Source organism: Suncus etruscus, chromosome 14, assembly GCF_024139225.1.
Source record: "Suncus etruscus isolate mSunEtr1 chromosome 14, mSunEtr1.pri.cur, whole genome shotgun sequence".
Lineage (NCBI taxonomy): Eukaryota > Metazoa > Chordata > Mammalia > Eulipotyphla > Soricidae > Suncus > Suncus etruscus.
In genome coordinates, this window is record NC_064861.1 from 85,248,979 (window position 1) to 85,256,279 (window position 7,301).

At 39.8% G+C, this 7,301-nt stretch overlaps 1 non-coding gene across 1 annotated transcript; it reads right to left on the reverse strand.

The window, feature by feature from the left end:
• Positions 1-314: 314 nt before the first annotated feature.
• On the reverse strand, positions 315-527 carry LOC126028935 (small nucleolar RNA U3). The gene has a single exon (XR_007502608.1). It is a non-coding gene; the product is annotated as a small nucleolar RNA U3 (small nucleolar RNA).
• Positions 528-7,301: the final 6,774 nt, after the last annotated feature.

Here is a 7,301-nt window from a genome sequence, read left to right on the forward strand (position 1 = left end):
AATTGTTGTAGCCAAGACAGAGAATAAATACAGAGAAAAAAACCAATTTGTTAATAAATCCATGTGGCAAGCAGAAGAAGTGGAAAATAATTTCAAAATGTGCTTTTTTTTTTGTTTGTTTTTGGGTCACACCTGGTGGCTCTCAAGGGTTACTCCTGGATCTGTTCTCAGAAATCTCTCCTGGCAGGCTCAGGGGGCTATATAGGATGCTGGAAATCAAACTGGGGTCTGTCCAGGGTTGACTGTGTACAAGGCAAATACCCTTCTGCTGTGCTATCGTTCTGGCCTTCAAAATAATTTTTTTTCCCCTCAGAACTACTCGGACTGCATTCTCTCCCTCTAACCCTTCCAAAGGAAGAGAAGAATGATTATCAATGGCAAAAGGCAGTTGCAAAAGCAACAGCTAGAACCAACTTCATGCTCAGGAGAGGATGCTCTGACTCCTACTCATGGTTTTGGATGCTCTACATGATCAGAGAAACTTCTCTAGTAACATACTTAGAACTGATCCCTGAAAGCATAGTCTTTCAAAATTTCTTTTTAACCCTATTTGTCTAACATCTTGGACTTGTCTAAGTCACTGCAGATTTATGGTTCCTATGGACACCATGGAAAAGGGATGAGGACCATATAGTGGAGATTGTGAAAATTTATGTGGAAGGAACCATGCAAACCTTTGCTCAGAGGCAAATCTAACTTTCTGATGACTTTCTCTGTGGTGAGCAGTGTTGAATAAGGTCTAAACACTTACAGGGTCAGTTGGTTGAAGAGAATGCAGTAATGTCCTGAGTGCTCTGCTTGGGCCCTGCAAAATTCAGATCATTGAGGGTTTAAACAAGAACTTGAGGAAGGTTACATCTCCTGTGTTAACAAATCCCGAGACCTAGGAAGGCACCATGTTTAAAAAGACTAACTGCCAAAGGGAGGGTTTTTTTTCAAAGCTGTCTGCTATTACAGAAACTTTATCAAAGCAGTCTGTACTCTCAGAGAGGATGTTTGAAAGAAGTAGCAACTGTAAGAAAAGGTGCATGAAAAAATAACCTATACTCACAGGCATTAAGGCTCTGGAAAAACCATGATGCATTCGGGAAATAAAGGGATGTAGCATAAATATTATTTAAGACATACTTTGGCTGTTACTTTATTATATTTTTGATTTTTTGGGGCCACACTCGGTGATGCTCAGGGGTTACTTCTGGCTATGTGCTCAGAAATAGCTCCTGGCTTGGGGGACCATATGGGATGCCGGGGGGGGGGGGGGATCTAACACAGCCTTCCAGGAGTGATATCTGAGTGAAGAACCAGGAGTAACCCCTGAGTGCTGCTGAGTGTGGCACAAAAAACAATCAATCAATGAAATAAATAAAGTCATAATAAAGTTGATAGTTGAGTTTCACTGATACAATATTCCAACACCCATTCTTTAGTGTGATTGTTTTAGTTTCATGACAATAACCCAAAACTTGCTCAATGCAAAAGAGAAACAGCAGACAAGGTGGGGGTGGGGGGTGCACAGTCTATGTTGTCTCGTATTCTTTGGAATCCAGAGCTCTCCCATCTTGTCACTTTGTTCACCAAAAAGGTGAGGCTAAACCAAAGAGTGAATCAGGGTTTTCTTATGCAGGCACAAGTGGCATAATAAATTCTAGTTTCCTACTGAACACCAGTTCTCATGTTATCTGTTTCCATTTGTCTGTGGGTATTTTCTAGTCCATCATTGTTTCTTTATATCCCTCATATGAAGGAGATCATTCTTTTTTTTAATATAATTTTTATTTTGATCATAGTGGCTTACATATTGTTGACAATAATATTATAGGTACATATTTACATAAAATCAGGGGGGTTCCCATCACTGATTTGTCCTCCCTACACCTCTGTGTTCGTCCTACCTTCCATATCCTCCTCCCTCACCCCCGGGCTGCGAGAATATGTGGTCCCCTCTATATCTAGCTTACTACTTAGTAGTCTTGGTTTTGGTGCCTCCCTTATTTCCCCCTCTAACTGGCAGGCAGGACTACATAGTTCAAGTTATGTGGTTTTATTTGAAGAAGAGAAAAGTAATAAACTGGGGTAAAAGTCCAATACGCCGAAAATGGGCGGAATCCTTCTAGAGGCTCTCATTGTCAGTTTGAGAGACGAAGGAGAAAAAGAAGGTGAAACACCCCAACAGTACAAAAAGAAGTGTCAAATATCCAGTGAGCACTCCAGTGATAATGATAAGCACCACAAAAAAAGCCATGGTCTTGAGTTAAAAAACATGGCAGAGCACATAAAGAAAGAAAAGAAAAGAAAAGAAGAAAAAAATATAAATATAAATGGGGACAACAACTTCAATAACCATTAAAGGAGATCACTCTGTGACAGTTTCTCTCTGACCAACTTCACTCAGCATGATACTCCTCAGGTTCTTCCAGGCAGCCATAATTTCATGGCGTTGTTTCTTATCATGGCTGAGTAATATTCCATGGTGTATACGTACCACAGTTTGTTTATCCAGGCACCTTTTTTTTTGACACTTAGGTTCTTTCCAGATTTTGGCTATTGTAAATAGTGCTGTGTTGTTAAATATAAATTAATGTGAGTCCTAGTGTTGGTAGGGGGATGGTGAGGCCTTTTTCTGCTCGACCTGGCTCCTGCAGCCCTTATGGCCTGCCAGGTCTGAAGGTTGAAGGGTGATGGCAGAGAAATTCACAAAGCAGTCAGATGAAGTTTCAGGAGAAATCCAGCTTTATTTCAGGGCCCTACCTGCCATGGCTACATGGCTTCTAAGCTAAGCAGCCTCTTTCCTGCTGCTCTATGATCCCTTCTGCCTCTGTTCTCGTTCAGTTGCTCTCCAGGCTTTTTTGATGCCTCTCTCCTCTCTCTAACTCTCCTCCTTATTCCCTCTTTCCCCCCAGGCAGACTTCTTTACCTGCCCATTCTAGGTGTGGGCAGTTCTGATCATTCATGGAATAAACAAGAAGTTTGGGGTAGGGGATACCCACATTCTCCACCTTTTCTGTATTATTACACCAAGCACTATTAATAAGTCTAGAACATAAGCTTCTCTGAAAAAAAAAAACCCAAACAAACAAGAACATTTCAGAGATAAAACAGTTGAAAATAAACTGTTACATAAGATACACATTATAACATCATAGTAATTGGGAAACATTCACTAGGATAGCTGAGAACTTTCAAAACTCTAAAATGCACTGCTGCAAAAAAAATGCAGTGCTACAAGGAATTTAGGGGTGCAAATTATTTCCTACCTTTTGATTATGGGGCCTTAGGGTATTTTCCTAGAAGTGGAGTTGCTGGGTCAAATGGAAGCACAATTCCTAGATGTTTTAGGAATGTCCATATTATTTTCCAGAAAGGCTGGACCAGTCAACATACCTGCCAGCAGTGAATGAGAGTCTTTCTCTCTGCATCAATTCCAGTACTGTTTGTTCTTGTCCTTTTTGATGTGTGCCAGTGTCTGGGTGCGAAAAGATATCTCTCTTTATTTTATTTTAATTTTTGTTGTTGATAGGGTTGCTTCACCTGGTGGTGCTCAGGGCTTACTTCATCTCCCCCACGCCCTGCTTTTTGGGCCACACCGAGTGACGCTCAGGGGTTACTTCTGCCTATGCACTCAGAAATCGCTCCTGACTTGGGGGACCATATGGGACGCCAGGGGATCGAACCTCGGTCCATCCTAGGTTAGTGTGTACAAAGCAAACACCCTACCGCTTGCACCACCGCTTTGGTGTTCTGTGGTCAGGAATCACTTCCGGCAGGCTTGAGGGATCATTTGAGGGTCAGAAATTGAACACCAGTTTAATCCATTATTTGTGGGCTAATATTTAAAATATTTCTAAGTACTTTTTAAAGTACTTTGTTTTGTTTTGGTATTTTGATCCACACCCAGTTGTGGTTCTGATTCTGCTCTCAGGGATCACTTCTGGTGGGCTCTGAGAAGGATAAGGGGTACTGGGTTATGAACCTCAGTTGGCAATGTGCAAGGCAACGTCTTATCCTCTTACTATTTCTCTGACCTTTGATTTGCATCTCCTCAGTGATTAGTGACAGAGAGCATTTTTTCATACGTGTGTATGATTTTATTTGTCATTTGTATTTCTTTGGGAACATTTCTGTTCATCCCTTTTTCTCCTTTTTTGACGAAACTCCTTTCAAGTTTAAGATGTCACTCAATGGTCTATTTTGATGTGTTTTGAAGGTAGAAGTAAAGCCCTTGGTGAGCCATGCAAAAGAATCCATAAAATATGTACTTTATAAAGTAGAAAAATCATTTCTAGCAATGCACTCAGCTAAGGTCTTTTATAAACAACAATACCTTTATAAAATCACCCTACATGTGATAAAGCACAGTGTTTACAAATACTTCATCCTGTGCCCCATTTCGAGTTTTTAAAGTGTTTTGTAAGAGTACTTTAAGAGCTACAAAATGTTCTTAAACAACAAAGAGCTCAGGGTATTGCAAAGCACTCTCTGAATGTCAAAGAATTTTTCTAGGGACACCATTTTTTCTAAATGTGAAGTGATCAATCTATACTGAAGTGTTCGGCCATTGTAAACTATTTGTGAATAGCAAAACACACTCAAATTGAGAAAGATAAAAAATAAGTTATTTAGAGAAACCCTGAATTTCTTAGGCCACGGGATTTCCCTTTCTTCCCCAATGCTTACTGTGCCTATGCAAAAAGAAAAAAAAAAAGTGGGGGGAACACCAAACTCCACCACCCCAGCACCCATACTTTTTCTTGTTTTGTTTTGATTTGTTAGTTTTTGACTTTATTTTCCTTCTCTTCGTTCTTCCACTTTTCTCTTTCTTTTTCACACATCTGGTTATTATTTAGAGATTTATTTTTATTTTTATTTGCTGGGTCCATTTTTTTCTTTTTTCCTCCATTTTTCTTTTTTTTTCTTTTCTCCTTTCTTTTTCTGGTAGTTGTCACCAAATTTTTTTTCTCCCCTTTTTCTTATTCTTTTTTTTTTTTTTTTTTAATCTCCAATGACGGTGGAATGGATGCTCAATCTACAACAAACTGTAAAGTGGAGACCAGTTGCACTGGCATACTGGGGGGTAGAGGAGGGAGATGTGGGATGCATGCTGGGAATAGGGACGGAGGGAGGTCAGCACTGGTGGTGGGAATGGCCCTCATTCATTGTCACTATGTACCATAAATGATGCAGTGAAAGATTTGTAATGCACATTGGTCACAATAAAAATTAAAAAAAAAGTCATTTAGATGCTCTATAATAGTCCGATTATTTTATTTTATTTTATTTTATTTTTGGTTTTTTGGCCACACCCGTTTGATGCTCAGGGGTATTCCTGGCTAAGCTCTCAGAAATTGCCCCTGGCTTGGGGGGACCATATGGGACACTGGGGGAATCGAACCACGGTCCTGATCCTTGGCTAGCGCTTGCAAGGCAGACACCTTACCTCTAGTGCCACCTTGCCGGCCCCAGTCCGATTATTTTTAAGAGGCAAAGTCTCTTATATAATATAAATTTCTGTGCCCATTAAGGAAAAAGGCAATTTCTAAACTTTATTTGAAATACTATGGCTACAAACATATTCATAACTGTGTTGCAGCAGCATATTTCTCACTGATACTTTGTTAAGTATATGACCTGTCAGTTATAAAATAATCGTAACTACCAGAACTTTTGAAAGTCATAATCATCTCAGAAATGGTCTTGAAGACTTACAAACATTTACTGTCAATAGAGCAGAGGTTCAATAAGTGTTAAGTGAATAATTTGTGAACTTTCAAGTACTTGGAGAAGGCTGGAGAGATAGTACAATGGGTAGGCCAACTGAGATTCATAATCTGGTATCCAAACCGTCCCAGATCCCAAAAGGAGTGATCCCTGAAAGCAGAATTGAGAGCACAACTGGGTGTGGACTAAAAAGTAAAATAAAATGAAGCAACTCTTGAATTATTTTAAATATTAGCTCACAAATAATATAAGTGATACTATGTCATAGTTGGCAAACTGATGATAGATTATAATGTTTTGTCTTTTTTTGTTTGTTTGTTTGTTTTTTGGGCCACACCTGGTGACACTCAGGGATTATGCCTGGCTATGTGCTCAGAAATCGCTCCTGGATTGGGGGACTATATGGGACTCTGGGGATCGAACCCAGGTCCATCCTGGGTCAGCCGCATGCAAGGCAAATACCCTACCATGGTGCTATCGCTCCGGCTCCTTGTTTTGTCATTTTAAATATCTACAAGGAAATGTCTTACTTTAAATAATGTCTTTATTTTAAATAAATGCAGGACTCAGACTGCCAAACATTTGAGTTTGCCAAACTCTTGAGTGCTCAATGAAGTGGTTTTTAATTCCCAATTGCTTCACAAATTATAAAATACTTGAAGAGCAAAATATTTCTTTCTTTTTTTTTTTTTTTTTTTTGGTTTTTGGGCCACACCCGGTAACGCTCAGGGGTTACTCCTGGCTATGTGCTCAGAAGTTGCTCCTGGCTTGGGGGACCATATGGGACACCGGGGGATCGAACCGCGGTCCGTCCAAGGCTAGCACAGGCAAGGCAGGCACCTTACCTTTAGCGCCACCGCCCGGCCCCGCAAAATATTTCTTAAGCCAATGTGTAATTGGGCCAGAGAATTAGCTCAGCAGATAGGGTGCTGGAGTTGCCTTGCCTTCTATCACCTGGTATCACATATGGTCTCCAGTGTTGACCAGGAGTGATCCCTAAGCATCCAGAGCCTAGAGCCATAACGAACACAAAGCACAGCCAGGTGTGGCCCAAACCCAAAGAGTAAACAAATAAACAGTAATAACAAAGCCCAAAGCCCAAACCCCAAATAAAACAACAACCTCTAAATAACCAACTAACCAACCAACCAAAAAAACCCCCCAAAATACCCATAAATAAACCAAACCAAAACAAAACAAAAAGTTCAGTGCAAGATTTATTAAATCAATTCATCAGTAAAGTGGCTAGCAAATGATAAAGTATTTGTAAACAACTTTGAATAATATTAAAAGATAACATACTTGTCATTCTTTCATTCTTGGCATACCTTAACAGTATTTGAAAAGAATCTGCTACCAGAAATTCCTTCTAAGTTATGAAATATCTTCTATACCCTCCCCCCCCCCAAAAAAAGACTTGAAAATTTCAGAAGCATTGCTTTCATGACAAAGGATTTTAGAATTCATAAAGTAGCTGATAAGACACCAAGGTCTTTACCAACCAAAAAGAATTTTTCTTGGGATAAAGTGTTTTCTAAGACACTATTCACGACCAGAGATTTTGCTGGGCTTTTTGTTTGGTTTTA